The 6,076-nt window shown below is 39.3% G+C and overlaps 1 long non-coding RNA gene across 1 annotated transcript; it reads right to left on the bottom strand.

Annotated features, from left to right (window-relative positions):
* Window positions 1-655: 655 nt before the first annotated feature.
* LOC119872348 lies at window positions 656-5,742 on the bottom strand. The gene is made up of 3 exons (XR_005360400.1): window positions 5,423-5,742; window positions 1,188-1,256; window positions 656-851 (listed from the first exon to the last, which is right to left on the bottom strand). It is a non-coding gene; the product is annotated as an uncharacterized LOC119872348 (long non-coding RNA).
* Window positions 5,743-6,076: the final 334 nt, after the last annotated feature.

Genomic DNA, 6,076 nt, shown 5'->3' with positions numbered 1-6,076 from the left:
ATTTAAAACCATTCCTTTAGATCTATTTCAGATAGAAATCAATAAAGCATCCTTGCTTAGGATCACAATTGGCCTGGAAAACAGATCCACAACTTAGAACCCTGGCCTGCACTGCAGACCAGATCTCTCTCTGTCTGCTGACAAACTCCGAGAGCCAGGGTAACCCATTACTCACTCCTAACCTGTTTTTTTGCTGTTGCTTGACCACAAGCCAAGCAAAACGAACATTCATGTGGTGGACTTGGCAGCCGCCCCACTCCAGACTATGCTTTTCCACAGGCTGAGAGAGGCTTTGAAGCAGGCCTCCCCTCCGCTTTGCCCCAAGCTGGGGAATCACCCTTGGAGGAGCAGAGATCAGCCAACACTGAGTCACACTGGTCTTCAGGTCAGGCGACATTCAGGAAGGGCCTGGTCTATTGGCCTCATGACTCGGCCTACTCCTGAAGACACAGCCAAAATGGGTCAGACATCCTGCAAGAGCCTTTCTGCTGCATCTCTATCGTAAAGGGCAGCATTTTATACTCACACTTTAACATAAGAATGTCCATTCTTTTGCCTGTATGTATTAAGTCAGAAAAGTGCCCCAGTGCGAAGGTTTAGAAATGTTTTGCAAACTCACACTCAGTTTACCTATATTTAATTACAGGATATGGACTCAGATATGGTCATGTTTCCATTCACAGAGCACTGGAGTGAATGGATGGATAAATGAACAGATGAAGTTGGAATACCAAATGAGGGAATAGAATTAATGAATGAAAACAGAACGAATGTGCAGAAATCTGGATTTGGTGCCTGGCTTTGTCGCTTCTTGGCCTTTCATTTAACTACTTGGATATCAACAGCGCCATCTAAAAAATAAAAGGTTTGGGGAAATAATTACTCCTATCTCTTCCAGCTATAAATGGTTTATTATTTCGGTCACATGCACACAGGGGTCAATATACAGGAATCAAACCAGTTTATAAGTCATAGCCATTAGTAACAAACGGCCTCCAAATAAGCCAGAATCCAAAAGCATCCCCAAATTGAATTACACTGCATGGTTAACAAATTGTGAGTTTGAATTTTGATGCTGTCACAGAGTCAAGTAATTCCATCTCTCTGATACATGTCATCACCTGTAAATTCTAGACAAATTTACTCCTGAAGTATTTAGAAAATAGCAAAAAATATATACTACTTACCCCAGGCTATTGTCCCAAGATGGACACAGATGAGCTCTTCAACTGGCTCTTGTTTGAAGACTTCTAATGCTGGAGGAAATAATGAGTTTGAGTCACACTAAAGGTCTTCCATTTAAGGAACAATTAAGGGAGTCCTTCATAAAGTGCTAGTATGCCACAGTTAGCATGAATGCTTACAATTACCTGGATTGTGGTCTCTCTACTGCTATTATAAAAATGTCACTACTTCTGGCTCTCCTTTAACCTCTAGCCTCGTGCTCTGTTAATAAAAATCACTCTAGGAGTTGACATTTCAAAGAAGTTGAAAATAAGTAAAATAAGAACATCTTCAGGGTTCCAAAAAAGATCACCCATCTATAAAATGGATCACACTCTCCCCCTTCTGCCAAGTGATTTCTCCTTCTTACAAGCTGTCTTACATGTAATTAAACAATGAGGTCAAAATGGCCAACGGCATCAAATGTACAAACTTTCTTGGCACATCCAGTTCCAATGGAAATCCAGGCAGTTATTGGGACAGATTAAGGAATGGAATTTATCATGTCTCCAGGATCAAATACCTCCAGCACTTATTGCTGTAGTAAGAATATTTTAGCAAATGATCAATTAATAAACTTTACCTCCCCTGAAATGTTTCACTTCATCCCTCCAGTTTTGACATTAAGTCCTAAAAGTCCTGGGGCAGAATAAAGCAAGCATACTAAAGGAATTTAGACAGCCTCTCTTATGTCCTCACAAGGCTATAGTCATCATCAGAAGAGGTTTTAAATTTCTTTAAGATATCAAGAACCAAACCCGAAAGACCTAGATCACACAACTTCTCCAAGCCTGTATAGGATTCTTCTCCACCAAAGCTTAGCCACAAAGCTGCAGTTGGACCAAAGAAGGCCATGGAGTAGAGGGGAAAAAAAGAGAAATCCAGGGTGCCTGGGTGGCTTAGCGGTTGAGTGTCTGCCTCTGGCTCAGGTCATGATCCCCGGTCCAGGGATCGAGTCCCACATCGGGCTCCCTGGATGTAGCCTGCTTCTCCCTCTGCCTGGGTCTCTGCCTCTCTCTCTATGTCTCTCATGAATAAATAAATTAAAGCTTTGGAAAAAAAAGAGAGAGAGAGAGAAATCCCTCCTCTTTGGTGGCCAAGGAATTGTGGCTGGATGAAAGAAGGCAGTTGGAAAGAGGAGATTTGGACAGTGTGGAAAAAATAATAAAACATACATTCATTGGTTGATTCTGTGTTAAAATGACAAGACTGCAGTTCAGGTAAGAGTGGTACATAAAGAGAAAATGTAGGAGGGAAGAATCCTTTCGTCACATGCACTGTATGTTCTCAAGGAAGTTGCTAGTTGTATTTTCAGAAGATAAGAAGTAGGATGCTCTACAACACTTAACGCCCCGTGCCTACGGGAGCGGAGACACAAAGAGCTCTGTTCAGACACCAGGCAGATGGGGAAACAATGCGAATCTGAACAAACCATGACCTGTTATGTTTATGGAGAAGCAAGAAGCCTCTGGAGATAATCAACTTTTAAGCACAAAGCTTTTGTTTAATCCTCCAGGGATGAACCTTCCATTGCAAAGCACAGGATAATCACAAAGCTTGTCAAACATATTGGGCATAGATGCACATTATAGGAAACAGAAGCTACTCATTTAAAGTGTAAATGTAATCGCCAGCTTGTGTCAAGTGACACACCACCATGTAAACTGTGTAGATTCTTTTGTAAATGAGAGAGCATTTCCCCCTGCAGATTGAAGGAAACAAATGTTCCTTTTAGACATTTCCGACCTTAATACATGGTGAAGCTCTGTTCTCCTTTAGTGGTTTGCATATAGAATGAGCCACGGAGGACAGGAGGCCAGATGGAAGATATGGAAAAAACTCAGAAGTTGTACCTCAAGAGCTGGGGTGAGGCCAAGTAGCTGGATTGGTCCCTCAAGCCCTGAGAGAGATGAGCAGGAACACCTGTGAGTTTACGGACATCACACATCTGCACCAGGTGCCAGGAGGAGACCAATGTGGCCCAACTCCAGCATACCCGAGTTATCCTCTCTGCCACCTTAAGTTAACACAAACCACCCCTTGCCTGCAAAAATACTCAAGAGCCATGTATTCTTGCACTGTCTGCCTTCGAAGAGGATGTAGAGGTGAAAATATGACTGAGTAAGCACTTATTCCAAAGAGGAAGACTAAAAATTACCCAAAGGGCTGCTTAAATTATTAATTCAGGCTAATTTTTTTTCAGGCTAAATTTAAAATGATTGAGGACTAAAAGTTAATTCAGTTTTTTTTCCCTGCTGCATAGTGAATGGGGATCACCAGGAAGTCTAGATCAGTTAGAGACAAAAGAAAGAAAATATATTTACTTTGCAGTTGTTGAATGAGTGAATTTGCAATTTTACTACGTTGTCTATGAAAGAAGAGATGCAATGACAACTCTAATCTGAGGGGCCCCCATGAAATCTTTATCAACTTGCTACTTATCCTAGCCTGAAAAAAAAATAATCCTCCAAACCTTTCAGGAAGTAACAAAGGTAGATGCCTTAAGTCCAGGTAGGGGTATCGAAAACGAACCTTGGAGGGTGGGGAATAAGCCCAATTAGTGAATCTGAAATTAACTCAGGAGAATTGTTATCCAGCTAGTCTCTGTGAGTCATGCCCTGGAGGAATAAAATAAAGGGAGCAATGAATCATTGAGCACTTACTATGCACCAAATGCTATCCCACAGAACATTCTTTGATGATAGGAATGACCTATATTCACATTCCCCAGTATGTTAGTCACAGCCACATGTGGCTGTTGAGCCCTTGAAATGTGGCTAGCATAACTAAGGAAATACATTTTAAATTTTAACTAATTTAAATAGCCACATGTAGCTAGTTGCTAGTGCTATTGTATTGGACAATGAAGGCTTATATAAATGTTAAGGTATTTGAGACTCTAAAGCTTTGCGGATATTCAAGTCAAGGGAATATATTGGCCACAATCTCTGGGATTCAAAAACAAAGCATAAACTAAATCAGAAATACTGCCCACTTCCCAATTTTCATAAAGCTAGCTCTGCCCTAAAGTACCAACACCTTTGGTTTGAGAAATAATTATTTAGGGCAATTGTATGTATCACATTCTGTCACTGAATTTGGTTTGAACAGAAATGGGCTAAAGTTCTTCTCCTGAAATTGCTTGAAAATGCTTAGGGCAGTAAAATACTACAAGTAGCAAATAGATGTTTTTGATTCTGAATTTCAAATAGTTTCTCCCTTCTTTATTCCTAGTTTATTTTTTCTTACTCCTTTGCCTTCATTTTTCAGAAACTAATTAGAAATAAAATAAGAGGGATCCCTGGGTGGCGCAGCGGTTTGGCGCCTGCCTTTGGCCCAGGGCGCGATCCTGGAGACCTGGGATCGAATCCCACATCAGGCTCTCAGTGCATGGAGCCTGCTTCTCCCTCTGCCTGTGTCTCTGCCTCTCTCTCTCTCTCTCTCTGTGACTATCATAAATAAATAAATAAATAAATAAAAATTAAAAAAAAAGAAATAAAATAAGAAATGCTAAGCATATAATGGTTATTATGCAGCTTCTATGTAACTCAAATGATGAAGAGGCATTTTGAATATCACCTACTTAGCCATAGTGCTCCTCTATTCTAAAGATTATATTTTACAGTCTTGGTGACTCTGAAGCTTTACAGTTCAGGTCTAGATTTTGATAAATAAAATATGCAGTATGAGAATGTTAGCATCATGTGCGACAGGCTAAGATATGAGGAGGGAAATATTCAACAGGCAGGCTGGCATATTTTTTCCCTACATATTTAAATTGAGAACCAAAAATTGAAGTAAAAAGACAAAATAGGAATAAATGCATTTTAGAGGCAATAGTGCGTGTACTACCCTGAATATAATATTGACCATTCAATTAAAAGTCAAAGAATTTTTATTGATGAGCAAGAGGAATTGGGAAAACATATAAAGCATACATATAAAATGAATTTGTAGCCCAGTTGGGTGAAGGCTTCAATTAGACAGAAGCACCATAATGTGGCATTTGATGTTTACTCTATTTGTCAGGTTTCTGGAAAACTTCTTTAAGTGTAGATGGAGAATTTATTCTAAATAATAGTAAAAAAAAAAAAAAAGAAAGGAAGAAAGAAGAAAGAAAGAAAGAAAGAAAGAAAGAAAGAAAGAAAGAAAGAAAGAAAGGAAGAAAGAAAAAGAGCATGTGAAATCCATTTCTTACCATCTGGAGAACTTGGCCCAGTACAGATTCTAGTGTTTCAAATAGGATCATCAGCATATCCTAGACAGCAATATATGAAGAATCTTAGCAAAGATGGGGACTTTTCATTGTCTTAAGCAACAGAATCACAGGCTCCATCCATCTGTGAATTGCTTCTATTCTCCATTGCAGGCAATTGCAGCTCACGCAACCACATTTGCTCAAGATCCATCATTCAATGTGTCATTCCCAATTTTCATGACATACCCTTCATCAGGTCTCCATCAAAATGATTCAGGCAGGAGGTGATTTAAAATGGTTCATGTGGTAGAAAATTTCATGGGTTTTGAAGCCTGAGACATAGGGGAAAAACACATATACACATACACATACACATACACATACACATACATTTTACAAAGTATTTTCTTACACATTTTACAAAGGAAATCTAGTAGCCAATTCTTTATTTTTAATGCTCATAATACCATGGTGTTCTCAACATGTTCATGCTGCCCTAAAATTCCAGAATAATACAAGTAAAAGTTTGCTTCAAATTCTTTTCAAAAATGTAAAAGTTCAAAGTACCTACCAACATTGATCTATTTGGTTACTCCTTAGATATTCCATTTAAAGAGTGTAAACAGAGACTGGATAAAAGACAGATGGAGGACG

This window comes from Canis lupus, chromosome 6 (genome assembly GCF_011100685.1).
Source record: "Canis lupus familiaris isolate Mischka breed German Shepherd chromosome 6, alternate assembly UU_Cfam_GSD_1.0, whole genome shotgun sequence".
In the NCBI taxonomy this organism is placed as follows: Eukaryota; Metazoa; Chordata; class Mammalia; order Carnivora; family Canidae; genus Canis; species Canis lupus.
Note: the sequence above shows the minus strand (reverse complement) of the source record. Positions and strands in the feature narration are given on the sequence as shown.